The 16,706-nt window shown below is 43.2% G+C and overlaps 1 non-coding gene across 1 annotated transcript; it reads right to left on the bottom strand.

Annotated features, from left to right (window-relative positions):
* Positions 1-9,725: 9,725 nt before the first annotated feature.
* Positions 9,726-9,805, bottom strand: TRNAL-UAG (transfer RNA leucine (anticodon UAG)). The gene has a single exon. It is a non-coding gene; the product is annotated as a tRNA-Leu (tRNA).
* Positions 9,806-16,706: the final 6,901 nt, after the last annotated feature.

Raw genomic sequence — 16,706 nt, 5'->3', positions numbered from 1 at the left:
CCGCAGTGCTCATGTGGAATGAAAGTATATGATGCTATTGATGGTGATTCTTCCGTCGGATGGAGACGTTCAGCCTTGAGTAGCCCCCTTGGTGCTATTTATGAATAGGGTTGGAAGAGAAAAGATAGTTGACGAAGGGAGCTTGGATAGTAAAGATGAATAAACTAGCAGCTTGGCATAAGTAATTAGAAACAATGAGAGACATTTGTGAATGTCATGCACGTGTTACCATACACAGCACACAAATCACGATAGACTTCAAGTGGTGTCTATCCCTTAGACCAAAGAAACCGAATCACACCCCGCAGCTCAGCTCAAGCGCAGCTTCATGTACGAACAACTGCTTCTCGGCGTGCGCGAGTTGCACTCAACTGCAATTTTGTGGAAAGGTGGCGAAATACATGTAGGCCTACATACTTCCCAATGTATTGCACTCATGGGAACTTCAAGGGAACAGTGTATTTTCCTTGTTGTGAATACATTTCCCTTTTGCTAAAAAAAACCACTTAATTCATTTTCGAATTTCTCTCTTATTAAGTTACCAGGCCGCCTCTGTGATGTAGTGGTTAGTGTGGTTAACTGCCAACCCCGGACGCACGGGTTCGATTCCTGGCTCTGTCACAAAACTTGAAAAGTGGTACAAGGGCCACATCTTTGGAGTCACGTTTACGAACTATGTAACACATATAGATTGGGCCCTGTTTTACGACCAGATGCCCTTCATGACGTCAACCCTATATGGAGGGATCTACTCGCTATTGCGTGTTTATGTAGTAGTCGGTAGTGTGATGTGTTGTCTGAATATGAAGAGGAAAGTGTTGGGACAAACAAAAATACTCAGTCCCCGTGCCAGAAGAATTAATCAGATGCGTTTGAAATCCCCGACGCGGCCGGGAATAGAAACCTGGACCCTCTGAACCGAAAGCCTCAATGCTACCCATTCAGCCAAGGAGTCGAAAGCGGTTTTGGAAGATAATTTTCTTATAATTATCTTTATAATTATACATAAAATGTCAGTTTCACCATAGAATAGAACATCGTGTGGTATCAAAACGTGTGTTTGAAACTTTATTTTCAATTTCCACAAATTATCAAATTTAGTCTTGGCACTATTGTGCATTAAGTTACCGATAACAGAACTTCATTTTCAAAGTAGCCTTTTCCCTAATCTGCTTAGGGCAGGTATACATTATTATTTACAATGTAAGTCTTTACAGATTAAGTTCTGTGTATTTTTGAAACACGACAAGAAATTAAATACAATAAATCACAATAATGTTATGACCTATCAGCACAATGAATCTTTTCACTGGGAGAAAAGAACAAATCGCCGGTTACATTAACTGAACTTAACATTAGTTAAAATACGCTTGAAGTAGCATTTCAATATTTTCTAGCAAAAGGTTGCATATTCTGTCAGTATTGTGTTGTACGGTGAAAACTTAATTGGTAACTTAATTCTTTCTTAATTCGTTTAATCTACAGGGTTGGTTTTTCCCTCGGACTCAGCGAGGGGTCCTACCTCTACTGCCTCAGGGGCAGTGTCCTGGAGCGTGAGACTTTGGGTCAGGCGATACAACTGGGGAGGACGACCAGTACCTCGCCCAGGTGGCCTCACCTGCTACGCTGAACAGGGGCCTTGTGGAGGGATGGAAAGATTGTAAGGGATAGACAAGGAAGAGGGAAGGAGGCGGCCGTGGCCTTAAGTTAGTTACCATCCCTGCATTTGCCTGGTGTGAAAATGGGAAACCACGGAAAAACATCTTCAGGGATGCCGACAGTGGGGTTCGAACCCACTATCTCCCGAATACTGCATACTGGCCGCATTGAAACGACTGCAACTATCGAGCTCGGATTGAGATCCGCTGGGATTCACCTTACTAGAGAAACCAATGATAAAAACAACATCGAGTTCGTGCTCCTCACACCACTCGTATTGTCGCTATGTTTGATTTAGCTGTTGAGAACATCCTATCAGTCAAGTTAGATTAATATCGAACGTCGCTAGCGATTTATAGGAAGAGAAAATAATCACTGCTTTCGTTGTTATCGATGTGAGGATCGCATTCACTAAGTAGCCATTATATCGCTTTTTATTTTCATTCCCTTCGGCACTGAGCGACTGTCATTACAATGTCGTTCTTGTTTTTTTACAGGCCGTTAACAAGCTCATCGAACTTATCTGAGATAAGTAAATCAGATAAGCATCATTAACGTGACTTAGAAGTGACATTTCTTTCGTAATGGATCAAGCATTAGGCCCAGTGAATAATACCATGGTTGATAAGGGAAATAATTCTGACAAAGGTGGAGTCCAAGGTGTTGCGGTGCTGTTCTGTGCAGTGTATTGGACGTTTGTATGGAAATATTCAATGTACGAAATTTATGTCTCGAAGTAAGTATTTATGAATAACTAGCTGATGTATCCGTCGCTGATAGGATGCTCTTTCTTTCCTTTTTTTCTTTAAAAGTATAACTATGGTGTCTGCCCCTCAACGTTATTAACACGATGCAACACTATCTGGTTTAATACTTAGGTTTTCACTAGTAGCGCTGAAGTAAGTAGAATAGCACTGCTGCCAACTGTTGATTGTTGGTTTGACATTGTTCTCATGACAAAGATTGGCCTGGATGTACAAAAATACGTTACTGCTACTAAATGACATTTTCTTTCTTACCGTAAGCCAAGAAATTAAAGGAGGAATTGAGAAACAATAAGTTTATCGTCCGACGCCATGACACTTTCAAACTTCGCGGGCCTCTTTAGTATTTTTTACGTGGTTGGTAAAGAAATATGTGTCTCTTCATTAGTGGGAATGGCGTCTTAATCTTTGATATCTCGGCCAATGCCCGTGATGCTTGGATAATGGCGCCTGGACCACTAATTTAGGTTATAAAAGAAAATATTATAATCTTAGGGGCGGGTGGGTTAGTCCCTGGCAGACGTAAAAAACACATCTATCCTACAGAATCATTCTTATGTAAGAATAGCAGCATTAAAACTTACACATTAGGTTAAAATCCTTGTGGGTCGGACTCTGTATCCCTTACATTTTTAAAAGGAGTAATGCCATCTAGAGGAGGTGAGTGACAGCTGAACTGACAGAGGAGACGTCAATTAACAAGAGTCAGCGTTATGCTACTGTTGATTAGCTCCGGAAGCACTGACTGAGAATAAGAGGTAGACTGTAGGCCTAGATAGACCCGGGTAATTGAGTAGCCGTGTGCCAGTCACCGTGGTTATCCACAGCGAAAATACCCGAATACCTGTTACAGCAGGTACGGATTTCCGGAAAATCCCGGTTACCCGCTCACCCGTTTCTGTAGACAAAGCGATCGTATTGCATAAACAAAACGTAAATTTTATTATTTATGGAAATGACTCCGCCTCTGTGGTGTAGTGGTTAGCGTGATTAGCTGCCACCCCCAGAGGCCCGGGTTCGATTCCCGGCTCTGCCACGAAATTTGAAAAGTGGTACGAGGGCTGGAACGGGGTCCACTCAGCCTCGGGAGGTCAACTGAGTAGAGGTGGGTTCGATTCCCACCTCAGCCATCCTGGAAGTGGTTTACCGTGGTTTCCCACTTCTCCTCCAGGCACGGCCGCTTCCTTCCCTCTTCCTTGTCTATCCCTTCCAATCTTCCCATCCCTCCACAAGGCCCCTGTTCAGCATAGCAGGTGAGGCCGCCTGGGCGAGGTACTGGTCATTCTCCCCAGTTGTATCCCCCGACCAAGAGTCTGAAGCTCCAGGACACTGCCCTTGAGGCGGTAGAGGCGGGATCCCTCGCTAAGTCCGAGGGAAAAACCGAACCTGGAGGGTAATGATGATGATGATGATGATGATGGAAATGACTAGGAAGAACGTCGATTAACATTATCGAAAAAGGGATTGAGTAATTAAACTTAAATGTAAATGGGGTCAAGGCGTTTAGGCAGTGAAAAAAGCACGAGTACATCATGAGATTTATATTAAACGCACTGAATATTCGTCAACAAAAAATTACCATTACCTCTAACTTCAGTCTTCCCCATGTCCGACTCGTTGGCTGAATGGTCAGCGTACTGGCCTTCTGTCCAGAGGGTCCCGGGTTCGATTCCTGGCCGGGTCGAGGATTTCAACCTTCAATGGTTAATTCCAATGGCCCGGGGACTGGGTGTTTGTGCTGTCCCCAACATCCCTGCAACTCACACACCACACATAACACTATCCTCCACCACAATAACACGCAGTTACCTACACATGGCAGATGCTGCCCACCCTCATCGGAGGGTCTGCATTACAAGGGCTGCACTCGGTTAGAAATAGCCACACGAAATTAAGTCTTCCCCATCAAGTTCACTTGGCTAAGTGATACGCGTCGTGTTGCTGTGAGATCTCATACTAAATTTAGACATCGAAGACAGTAACATCTGAGCTACTATATAAACAAGTAGTGGACCCGTGCGTTGCTCCACAGCAGGTCAGATAACTCAACTTGATATGCCTGTCGTAGTTATATTGTTTTTCCTGCCCATTTCAATAATTTTATGAACATTTAATACCTCTAATATAGTTTATGGATTTTCCAAAAATAAAAAAATGTGTTTATTTTTGAAGAAGATTCCAAGTACCAATTTTAACGTCTGTAACATCTTCAGTTGCACGATCCCGCCCGTATGTGTGTCTTACCCTACAGTTTTCTTTCCCAAACAGTAAGTCATAATATGTTTACCATACCATGTGACCTTGCCGCGGTGGGGAGGCTTGCGTGTCCCAATGATGCAGATAGCCGAGCCGCAGGTGCAACCATATCGGATGGGTATCTGTTGAGAGACCAGACTAACGAATGGTTCATCGAAAGGGGGGTAGCAGCCTTTCGGTAGTTGCAAGGGCGGCAGTCTAGATGATTGACTGATACGGCCTTGTAATAATACTCAACATGGCTTAGCTGTGTTGATACTGCTACACGGCTGAAAGCAACGGGAAACTACAGCCGTAACCACCTCCCGAGGACATGCAGCTCTCTCTGTATGAATGATGTACTGATGATGGCTTCCTCCCGGGTAAAATATTCCGGAGGTAAACTAGTCCCCCATTCGGATCTCCGGGTGGGGACTACACGAGAGGGGGCGATCATCCGGAAGATGGATACTGACATTCTGCGAGTCGGAACGTGGAATGTTAGAAGTTTGAATCGTTGTGGTAGGTTAGAGAATCTGAAAAGGGAGATGGATAGGCTAAAGTTAGATGTAGTTGGTATAAGTGAAGTACGTTGGCAGGAAGAACAGGATTTTTGGTCAGGCGACTACCGAATTATCAACATGAAATCAAACAGGGGTAATGCAGGAGTTGGTTTAATAATGAATAAGAAAATAGGGCAGCGGATAAGCTACTACGACCAGCATAGTGAAAGAATTATTGTCGCCAAGATAGACACCAAACCAATGCCCACCACAATAGTGCAGGTCTATATGCCTACTAGTTCAGCGGATGATGAAGAAATCGAAAGAATATATGAGGAGATAGAAGATTTAATACAATATGTCAAAGGTGACGAGAATCTAATTGTGATGGGAGACTGGAACGCAGTGGTAGGCCAAGGAAGATAAGGTAGCACAGTAGGAGAATTTGGATTGGGACAAAGGAACGAAAGAGGAAGTCGGCTGGTTGAATTCTGCACTGACCATAATTTAGTCCTCGCCAATACTTGGTTCAAACACCACAAACGACGGCTGTATACGTGGACGAGACCTGGAGACACTGGAAGGTATCAAATAGACTTCATTATGATTAGGCAGAGATTCAGAAACCAGGTGTTGGATTGCAAAACTTTCCCAGGAGCAGACGTGGACTCTGACCACAACTTGTTGGTCATGAAATGCCATCTGAAGTTGAAGAAATTGAAGAAAGGAAAGAATGCAAAAAGATGGGATCTAGACAAGTTGAAAGAAAAGAGTGTGATGGATTGTTTCAAGGAACATGTTGCACAAGGACTAAATGAAAAGGCCGAAGGAAACACAGTAGAGGAAGAGTGGAGAGTCATGAAAAATGAAGTCAGTAGGGCTGCTGAAGAAATGTTAGGAAGGAAGAAAAGATCAACTAAGAATCAGTGGATAACTCAGGAGATACTAGACCTGATTGATGAACGATGAAAATACAAGAATGCTAGAAATGAAGAGGGCAGAAAAGAATACAGGCGATTAAAGAATGAAGTGGATAGAAAGTGCAAGGTAGCTAAGGAAGAATGGCTGAAGGAGAAGTGCAAGGATGTCGAAGGCTGTATGGTCCTGGGAAAGGTAGATGCTGCATACAGGAAAATCAAGGAAACCTTTGGAGAAAGGAAATCTAGGTGCATGAATATTAAGAGCTCAGATGGAAAGCCACTTCTAGGGAAAGAAGACAAAGCAGAAAGATGGCAGGAGCATATCCAACAGTTGTATCAAGGTAACGATGTAGATAATTTCGTTCTGGAACATGAAGGGGCTGTTGATGCTGATGAAATGGGAGACCGAATTTTGAGGTCAGAGTTTGACAGAGCTGTGAGTGACCTAAATAGGAACAAGGCACCTGGAATTGATGATATTCCCTCTGAATTACTGACTGCCTTAGGAGAAACCAGCATGGTAAGGTTATTTCATTTAGTGTGCAAGATGTATGAGACAGGAGAAGTCCCATCCGATTTTCGGCAGAATGTTGTTATACCTATTCCCAAGAAAGCCGGTGCTGACAGGTGTGAAAACTACCGCACTATTAGTTTAGTATCTCATGCCTGCAAAATTTTAACACGTATTATTTACAGAAGAATGGAAAAACAAGTTGAAGCTGAGTTGGGGGAAGATCAATTTGGCTTCAGAAGAAATGTAGGAACACGTGAAGCAATCCTGACTTTACGTCTGATCTTAGAGGATCGAATCAAGAAGGACAAGCCCACGTACATGGCATTCGTAGATCTAGAAAAGGCATTCGATAATGTTGATTGGACCAGGCTATTTATGATTCTGAAGATGATAGGGATCAGATACCGAGAACGAAGAATTATCTACAACCTGTATAAAAATCAGTCTGCAGTGATAAGAATCGAGGGCTTTGAAAAAGAAGCAGCAATCCAGAAAGGAGTGAGGCAAGGCTGCAGTTTGTCCCCTCTCCTTTTCAATGTTTATATAGAACAGGCAATAAGGGAAATCAAAGAGAAATTTGGAAAGGGAATCACAGTCCAAGGAGAGGAAATCAAAACCTTGAGATTTGCGGATGATATTGTTATTTTATCTGAGACTGCTGAAGATCTCGAGAAGTTGCTGAATGGTATGGATGATGTCTTAGGTAAGGAGTACAAGATGAAAATAAATAAGTCCAAAACAAAAGTAATGAAGTGCAGTCGAACGAAGGCAGGTGATGTAGGAAATATTAGATTAGGAAACGAAGTCTTAAAGGAAGTAGATGAATATTGTTACTTGGGTAGTAAAATAACCAACGATGGCAGAAGTAAGGAGGACATAAAATGCAGACTGGCACAAGCAAGGAAGAGCTTTCTTAAGAAAAGAAATTTGCTCACTTCAAACATTGATATCGGAATTAGAAAGATGTTTTTGAAGACTTTTGTGTGGAGCGTGGCATTGTATGGAAGTGAAACATGGACGATAACTAGCTCAGAAAGAAAGAGAATAGAAGCTTTTGAAATGTGGTGTTACAGAAGAATGCTGAAGGTGAGATGGATAGATCGAATCACGAATGAAGAGATACTGAATCGAATTGGTGAGAGGAGATCGATTTGGCTAAATTTGACGAGAAGAAGAGATATAATGATAGGACACATCTTAAGACACCCAGGACTTGTTCAGTTGGTTTTTGAAGGAAGTGTAGGTGGCAAGAACGGTAGGGGTAGACCAAGGTATGAATATGACAAACAGATTAGAGCAGATGTAGGATGCAATAGTTACGTAGAAATGAAAAGGTTAGCACAGGATAGGGTGGCATGGAGAGCTGCATCAAACCAGTCTATGGACTGATGACTCAAACACACCGATTGGGAATGAACTTTGACTTAAACGGCATTCAAAGTGTCACAGTTCATCTCAGCTACCGCAAAGACTATGAATTCGTCACTAATATCGTCATTTTCGGATTTTTAAGTTTCATCCCCTTCCTTTAGGGGTGCAAAGGGTTTCTTGCCCCTACAGTAATTTTTCCAGATAAAAGCAGAAATAAGGAACACTTCATAATCTTCACATACTTTTGGGTAGGCAACCCGCTGATCGGCCTTGTCTTGTGGTTTGCTTATCTTCCCCTATTTAATTTTTCACCCCTTAGTGCCGAAGTACCAATCAGCTTTCATTCAAACCACTTCATAATCCCTCTCAGATGTAATAAGAACAAACTTTGAAAATTTCAGCGAAACCGGTACAGTAGTTTTTGAGTCTATTAGCTTCAAACATACCAACATCCAATTTTTTATATAGATTAACGCAGGGTTGAATTGCACACAGTGTCACACCTAACCTCAGCCTCGAACAGAAGCAGACCTATGGGGGGCATAAATTTCATATTCTCACACTACGACCCTGAGCTACGCCCGTCAGCAACATGTTCAAGTTGTAATGGAATTAAATGAGGACGATCGATAAACCGATAACACGCCTATTTATAGTCCCTTGACCTCCAACTACCGATCTGCTTTGTATAGCGAGGCCACTCAAGGGAGGGACATGTGGGAAGATATTCCAGGATTTTGTTCTGAATTACACACTTTCTTTCTTCGTTCCTTTCTTTCCTTGTTAATCCGTTTGCCCTCCAGGGTTTGTTTTTACGTCGGACTTAGCGAGGGATCCCACTTCTACCACCGGGCGAGTTGGCCGTGCGGTTAGGGGTGCCCAGCAGTGAGCTTGCATCGGGGAGATAGTGGCTTCGAACACCACTGTCGGCAGGCCTGAAGATGGTTTCCATTTTCACACCAGGCAAATATTGAGGCTGTACCATAATTACGGCTACGGCCGCTTCCTTCCTATTCCTAGGCCGTTCCTATCCCATCGTCGCTAAAGGCCTATCTGTGTCGGTGCGACGTAAAACCACTAGCAAAAAAAAGAAAGTATTTTTCTGCACCTTGAAGGAAAAGATTTTTTCAATTAAAAGGTTTGGCAGCGGTGGGATTCGAACTCACGCCCTTCCACACTAGCTCCTAAAACCAGCGCCTTAGACCGCTCGGCCACGCTACCGACGTCAGCCGATACGCCTTACGTTATCTATCCACGGTTAAATGGGTTAGGATGGGAAGATCGGAAGGGATAGACAAGAAAAAGGGAAAGAAGCGACCGTGACCTCAGTTAGGTATCATCCCGGCATTTGCCTGAAGGAGAAGTGGGAAATCATGAAAAACCACTGCGAGGATGGCTGAGGTTGGACTCGAACCCCCCTCTACTCCGTTGACCTCCCGAGGCTGAGTCGACCGCTTTCCAGCCTTCGTACTACTTTTCAAATCGGGAATCCAACCGGGGCTACCGGGGTGGCAGCCAATAACACTAACCGCTACAAAACAGAGGCAGGTGCTTACTGTACACTTTGTTCATTTTCTGTCATCATAATCCATACCATACTCGGCGCTGGGACACCACTCTTCTGCTTTCGATGAGTTAGCTCAATGCATCGTTTAAAACTTGCAAATTGAACATTTAAGGCTAGCGGTGAAATATATTAATTTCCTTCGAAATTGCTTCGCTTCATTTTGAAGGAAAGGAATTTATGAATTAAAACTTTTGGCAGCGGTGGGATTCGAACCCACGCCCTTTCGGACTGGTGCCTAAAACCAGCGCCTTAGACCGCTCGGCCACGCTACCGACGTCAAATAGCTCACCTTACTTATCTATCCACGGTAAAGTGAGTTAGGATATTCCTTATTTGATTTGTTATCTTATCTCCCAAAAATTTGTTTTAATTCTTCAAACTTTTATCTTTAATATGGCATGTTTGAAACAATGCTTAACAAATGGCTTAGGAATAAACTTACGTGTAATGACTTCTTTCTTTCTTTCTTTCTTTCTTTTGGACTCAGCGAGGGATCCCACCTCTACCACCTCAAGGACAGTGTCCTGGAGCGTGAAACATTGGGTCGGGGATTCAACTACGGCGAAGGACCAGTACCTCGCCCAGTGGCCTCGCCTGCTATACTGAACACGGGCCTTGTAGGGAATGGGTAGAATGGAAGGGAATAGGTAAGAAACAGGGAAGGAAGCTGCTGTGGACTTAAGTTAGGTGCCATCCCGGTATTACCCCGAGAAGTGGAAAACCACGGAAAATCACTTCTTGATGGCTGAAGGTGGGAATCGAACACCCTTTACTCTGTAGATTTCCCGCGGCTGAGTGAATAATCCCGTTACAGCCCTCGTACTACTTTTCAAATTTCGTGGCAGAGCCGGGAATTGAATCCGGGTCTGCGGGGTGGCAGCTAATCACACTAGCCTCCACTATAGGCGGAAAAATGAAGATTTTCTTTCTTTTTTTTCTTTCTTTCTTTCTTTCTTTCTTAATCCTTTTACCCTCCAGGGTTCGTCTTTCCCTCGGACCCAGCTTCAAGAGCAGTGTCCGGGAGCGTGAGATATTTGGTCGGAGATACAACTAGGGCGAAGGACCAGTAGCTCGCCCAGGCAGCCTCATCTGCTTTGCTGAATAAAGGCCTTGTGGGGGATGGGAAGATCAGAAGCGATAGACAAGGAAGAGGGAATAAAACGGCCGTGGCCTTAAGTTAGGTATCATTCCGGCATTTACCTGGATGAGAAGTGGAAAACCACGTAAAACCACTTCGACGATATGTGAGGTGGAATCGAACACCCATCTACTCAGTTGACCTCCCGAGGCTGAGTGAACCCCGTTCCAGCCCTCGTACCACTTTTCAAATTTCGTGCCAGAGATGTGAATTGTACCCGGGCCTCCGGGGTTGGCAGCTGACCAATCAAAACTCTTCTTATTTCTGACCTTTCCCCAATTACCTGTTTTCGGCACCGTTAATGGATTCAGCTCAGTTTTACGGCAGATACCTTTCCTGACGCCAACGCTATGAGGAGGGATACATTGACTATCGCGTGTTTCTGCGGTGGTTTCTAGTCTAATGTGTTCTATTTAAATGTAGTTGTGTATTAAGGAAAACACAAACACCCATGCCCCGAGAAAGAGGAATTAACTAGACGAGGCTAAAATCCCATCCGGCCGGAAATCGAAGCCGGTGCCTCCGAGCCGATGGCGTCGTCGCTGTTCGTTTAGTTGTTAAAAACATTTATTTTGTAATTATTATGCAGTATGTTTATGTAAGAATCACTATAAAATAATAGGAATTACACTAATGAAAATATGTCCGCCTCTGTGGTGTAGTGGTTAGTTTGAACACCTGCCAGCCCCGTAGGCCCGGGTTCATTCGCAGCTCAGACACGAAATTTGAAAGCTAGTACGGGACCCACTCAGCCTCTGGACGTCAACTAAGTAGAAGGGGTTCATTTCCTATCTCAGCCATTTTTCAAGTGGTTTTCCACTTCTCCTCCAGGCAAATGCCGGGATGGTACCTAATTTAAGGCCACGGCCGCTTCCTTTCCTCTTCCTTATTTCCTTATCTATCCCTTCCAATTTTCCCATACTCCTCTCCCCCCCCCCACACACACACACACAAGGTCCCTGTTCAGTGTACCAGGTGAGGGCACTTGGGAGAGGTATTGGTAATGATCATGATGATGTAGTATTCGCAGAAGAAATTATTGAACCAAATTTGTCCTTCTATGAATCTAAAACTATTTTAATATTAAACATAAAAACAAAAATTTCAGCGTGAACTTTAGATAAAAAATCGAATACTAAATCCTTTACTGTGTCTTTTTTTTTTTTTTTTTTTTGCTAGTTGTTTTACGTCGCAACAACACAGATAGGTTTTATGGCGACGATGGAACAGGAAAGAGCTAGGAGTGGGAAGGAAGCGGCCGTGGCCTTAATTAAGGTACAGCCCCAGCATTTGCCTGGTGTGAAAATGGGGAAACCACGGAAAACCATTTTTAGGGCTGCCGACACTGGGGTTCGAACCTACTATCTCCCGAATACTGGATACTGGCCGCACTTAAGCGACTGCAGCTATCGAGCTCGGTACTATGTCTTTAATGTTATTCTTCCTTCCTTCCTTCCTTCCTTCCTTTCTTTCTTTCTTTCTTTCTTTCTTTCTTTCTTTCTTTCTTTCTTTCTTTCTTTTTAATCCGTTTACCTTCCAGGTTTGGTTTTAACCTCGGACTCAGCGAGGCAGTGTCCTTGAACGTGAGACTTTGGGGGACTTTGGGTCGGGGGATACAACTGGAATGGAAGACCAGTACCTCGCCCAGGCGGCCTCTCCTGCTATGCTGAAGAGGGGCATTGTGGGGGGATAGGAATATTGGAAGGTGAAGACAAGGAAGAGGGAAGGAATCGGCCGTGGCGTTAAGTTAGGTGCCATCCCGCCATTTACCTGGGAAAACACAGAAAACCACTTTGAAAATAGCTGAGGAGGGAATTAAACCCTTCTCTACTCATTTGACCCTCCGAGGCTGAGTGGACTCTGTTCCAGCCCTCGAACCACGTTTTAAATTTCATGGCAGAGCGGGAAATCGAACCCGATCCTCCAGGGAGGCAGCCAATCACACTAACCACTACACCACGGAGGCGGACTAAAATAATGGTACAATAAAAAAAGTACATCATACAAATTCTTTGAGTAATTTTGTAAATTATACTAAAGATATTACCGTAATGAATATTAGTTGGCATATTTCAAGGAAAAGAGATTGTGGTTGGTGAATTTCATTCAATGGTGCGGGACAAGGGGAAAGGTTACTCTCTGAGGGCCGTAGTCTCATACGCAAGGTCATGCTGGCATTAATAAAGTGACTATATTTTCAATCTGGAGATAAATTATTTTAATTACGGTGTGTTACAACACATTCAAGTACGTTACTTGCTCTCTCTCTCTCTCTCACACACACACACACAACAGTCTATACCATGGTTAACGTGCCTCTTAAGTTGCACTCATAGAGCAGATGGTAAAGTAATAATAATGTCATGTCAGCGTTTTCCGGGCTTGTAGGCCGTGGTCCAGGAGCGAGTGAATGTCCCGATGTTTGACCCTTGACAATGCCCAACACAGTCTTCGGTGAAACGTCAGGACATTCACTCGCTCCTGGACCACGGCCTACAAGCCCGGAAAACGCTGACATGATTTGTAACGCCGGCCGTGAAAGCCTCAATTGCTACATAATAATAATGTTATTGGCTTTACGCCCCACTAACTACTTTCATGGTTTCCGGAGACGTCGAGGTGCCGGAATGTTGTCCCACAGGAGTTCTTTTACTTGCCAGTAAATCTACCGACACGAGGCTGACGTATTTGAACACCTTCAAACATACCAGGCTGATCCAGGATCGAACCTGCCAAGCTGGGGATCAGAAGGCCAGCGCTTTGACCGTGTGAGCAACTCAGCCCGGCGGATGGTAAAAGAAGCTAATACTCGAGAGATGCAAAATCTATCAAGATGACTCCAATTTTGGAGAGAGCATGTGTGACGATCATAATAGAGATTGAATAATAATAATTGCAGCCAGTCCCTGCTATGAATGGTGTGAAAATATTGCTCATAATGTCGGTTAGTGCGTGCACTTTAGTAGGCTTGGTTGGCAGACTGATATGTAATAGCAACTGAGTAGTGTTGTTTGTGTGGTTTTTTTGGTATTTGTTGGTTTGTGTTAGTTTGACTTAGGGTTGGTGCGGTCTTGTTGTTTTGCTGTCTTTTCGTGAGTTGCTTGAGATAGATGGGGCACTTTCTATAGGAAGCAAAGTGCTTGTCATTACAGTTGGCGCATTTGAGATCCTCTGGGAATTTTGCTTTGCAGTCGAAGGATTTGTGTGGCCCGGCGTATTTAACACACTTTGGAACCATGGAGCAGTATTTGTGTGAATGGTTAAAGGCTTGGTAATTAAAGCATTGTACGATGCGTTCTTGTGTTGTTTGGAGTCCTCTATTGTTATGGGAATATTGCAAAGTTTTTTGATATCGCGTATGCCGTGGTTGTAGGATTAGTTTTGATATGTTACTGTAAAAAGGGGTAATTTATTTCTGTGTGGTATGGCTGTCTGCCCTTCTTGTGTATTGGTTTGTTCTGTTTTAGTGATTTGATGTACATATAGGGGCTTGTATGTGAGCTCCTTGATTTCTTCAAGGATTTCGTCAGGGGGTAATATCTATAGCCAAGTCCATTACGAAATGTTTGTGCGTGGATTTTGTGAGTGGGTGTGTGAAGTATTTGATGTTTGACTCTGTAAATTTTGTAGTGAGGGTAGTGTGGTCAGTCATGTTTAGTACTTGTACTGTTCCACCTTCTGAGGTAGGTTGCAACGTAGAGTTATAAATGCTCTCTTGTATAAAACTTCTTACGTTTTTCCATGTTTTATCGGTTCGGCGGTGGAGACATTTGTGTGCTAAGTTGATCTAACGTTTCCGTCAGGGCAAATTTTAGTGAGGGAGAACAATATTTATTATTACTATTATTATTATTATTATTATTATTATTATTATTATTATTATTATTATTATTATTATTATTATTATTAGCAGCAGCAGCAGCAGCAGTGGCGTTTATTGATTTCTAAGTCACGATCTGAGTGCTGTGTCGGGTCAGGTGTAGTTTTTACAGTGTTTCCTCCACAACAAGACCCGAGACCGTAACTCACGTGAGGTGTAATTGATTATCAAACGGGTATAACATCGAAGCGATGTGGATCCTCCTGCAGACGATTTCTCTGTTGTAGAATTATTGTTGACAGTTATAAATTCAAATTGAATTTGACAAAGGCTATCAGGCGGGTGGCAGCTATCGGGGGCAGCAGAAAGACGATAGTTAGCGCCAAGGGGAGAAAGAAAGCTTCGATCACTCAAGATCTATAACTGCCCTCCTAAGACCTTAAGCAGGGTAGACGATCTTTGCGATCTAATACCAATATCATCAATTGAGAAGTGAAAAAACACATCCGATCTCTTCGAGTGCTCATCTGTGAAAAGGCAGCGATGGATATTGTAGGATAAGTTTGATGTTTTTTGGAAGTCCCAGAGAGGTAAGAGTTGAACAACCTGAGTCGATTACATCGAGGAAGATCTAAAGGGCTACCATCAGAACATAAGCAACGCCAAATACTTAGCCACCAACTGCAAAGATGAAAGCATATCGTGAACACTCTCCCAGCAAGCCCGTCTCCAGCTTCAGATCAAAGTGGAAGAAGAAGAAGAAGAAGAAGAAGGAGGAGGAGGAGAAGAAGAAGAAGAAGAAGAAGAAGAAGAAGAAGAAGAAGAAGAAATGTATGTGCAAGCAAGTATCCTGCGTGACTGTAATTTCTGCATGTATAAGGCTGTGATAGCCCAGTGGAATCCCCATTGGCTTCTTATAAAGGCGTCCGAAGTTCCAAGCTTGAGCAATGTATCTGTGACTTTAAATAATAATAATAATAATAATAATAATAATAATAATAATAATAATAATAATAATAATAATAATAATAATAAGTCCTCAGTTGCCGTTGTTGGACGCAATTAGGTTGCCTGTGTATTAAATCCCACGTTCTGTTTTACTCTACCAGAGGACAGGCGAGCTGGGCTGAGTTTTGTCAAGTAAACAGAGATCTTTTACATGTCGACATCGCACGACATAACCGCTGAATGGACAATTTTCCGCCCATTAAAAATTTAACTACCCCTGATGGGTTTTAACCCGCAGTCTTGAGATGTGGAAGCTAACACTCTGGCAATGATTCAAAGAGGTAAAAAGCGAATTTAAGCACCTGTTGGCTTTTTTCTGATTCCTCGTAAAACTGGATGATGGATAGCCATGATCACGACATCAGTGGTCATACGAACTAAAAGCTTTTTTTCATTGCATTGATATCTGCATGCTGACCTTTCAGCCAAGGAACCGGACTATTTTTCTGATCTGTATATTGTTAATTACTAGTCCATCGGTTTGTAGCGAGCCTGCTCTTACTGGGAGGCCCCGCGTTCGATTTTCTGTCAAGTCAAGTTTTTTTATCTGGATCTGGGGACAGGCTTGAAGTCCATTCGGCCTAAGCGAGAACAATATTGAGGAACTATCTGACGTTGAAATAGAGGCCTTGGTGTAGAAAATCAAGTAGTTTTGTAGACAAAGGTTCATCAGGGTTGTAGCACCATAGGGTTTGGTTTTTATTTATTTATTTATTTATTTATTTATTTATTTATTTATTTATTTATTTATTTATTTATTTATTTATTTATTTATTTATTTATTTATCCGTTTACCCCCCAGGGTTGGTTTTTCCTTCGTACTCAGCGAGGGATATCACCTCTGCCGCCTCAAGGGCAGTGTGCTGGCGCGCAAGACTTAGGGTCGGAGGTGAAACTAAGGAGGAGGACCAGTACCTCGCCCAGGCGGCCTCACCTGCTATGCTGTACAGGGGCCTTGTGGGGGAATGGGAAGATCGGAAGGGGTAGACAAGGTAGAGAGAAGCAAGCGGCCGTGGCCTTAATTTATATACCATCCCGGCATTTGACTGAAAGAGAAGTGGAAAACCACGGAAAACCACTTCGAGGATGGCTGAGGTGGGAATCGAACCCCCTCTACTCAGTTGACCTCCAGAGGCTGAATGAACCCCGTTCCAGCCCTCGTACCACTTTTCAAATTTTGTGGCAGCGCCAGGAATCGAACCCGGGA

This window comes from Anabrus simplex, chromosome 8 (genome assembly GCF_040414725.1).
Source record: "Anabrus simplex isolate iqAnaSimp1 chromosome 8, ASM4041472v1, whole genome shotgun sequence".
Taxonomy (NCBI): domain Eukaryota; kingdom Metazoa; phylum Arthropoda; class Insecta; order Orthoptera; family Tettigoniidae; genus Anabrus; species Anabrus simplex.
Note: the sequence above shows the minus strand (reverse complement) of the source record. Positions and strands in the feature narration are given on the sequence as shown.